We start from the raw sequence: 776 nt of genomic DNA, 5'->3' as shown, positions 1-776 counted from the left end.
TTGCACTTATCGAAGACATAACTCCTTCAATCTCCCACTTGTCTGAGACAAGTACGCAATATTCAAATTCCTTAAGTCAATGTGTACCGATTTGATAATATGATTGCATCTCATGTCGTGATCATATTAGTCCACAAATCTTTTCTTGAAAACTGAGTGAGAATTACAAAACAAATGATTACTGTGTAATCCATTTGAGCACGGCCATGCATTTTCTGAATTCTCCCTCTTCAAGGGGCCAAGACACATTCCTAATTAAATAGGTAGACTCAATCCAATCTTGTGGCAACCAAAGCTCCCACTCAATTTCAGAAATAACCGGGAAACACCCTTTATAATCTCCAGTTACGGGCAGACGTTAGAGTGTACCACAACCATAACATCCATTGAATGAAATCAATGTTCCACTCATGTCAAAGGAATCCACTAATATATCCGGAAGTTCTATACTTGAACTTCAAAGTAGGTCTATAGTTCGATCATGCATCATTCATGCATATCCATGTGATTGACCGAGCCTCACTATGCTCCTATAGCCCATGAAACTGCGCTATCCAATCAATCTTACATGCTAGTCCATTATTAGAAAACATTTATGTCCAATTTAATGATTCTGAACTAGGAACTTAAATAATATATGGATTTTGTTCACCTGTGGGGTTTCATTCACCAGGTCATCAACCTGATGAGCCCATCAATCCATAATTATTTTGGACATTTTATTTAATATTGAAAACCATCATTAAATAAGAGAAATAATAAAATTTCTAATTAAA

The sequence above is a fragment of the Chenopodium album genome, chromosome 5 (assembly GCF_948465745.1).
Source record: "Chenopodium album chromosome 5, dcCheAlbu1.1, whole genome shotgun sequence".
NCBI lineage: Eukaryota > Viridiplantae > Streptophyta > Magnoliopsida > Caryophyllales > Amaranthaceae > Chenopodium > Chenopodium album.
Note: the sequence above shows the minus strand (reverse complement) of the source record.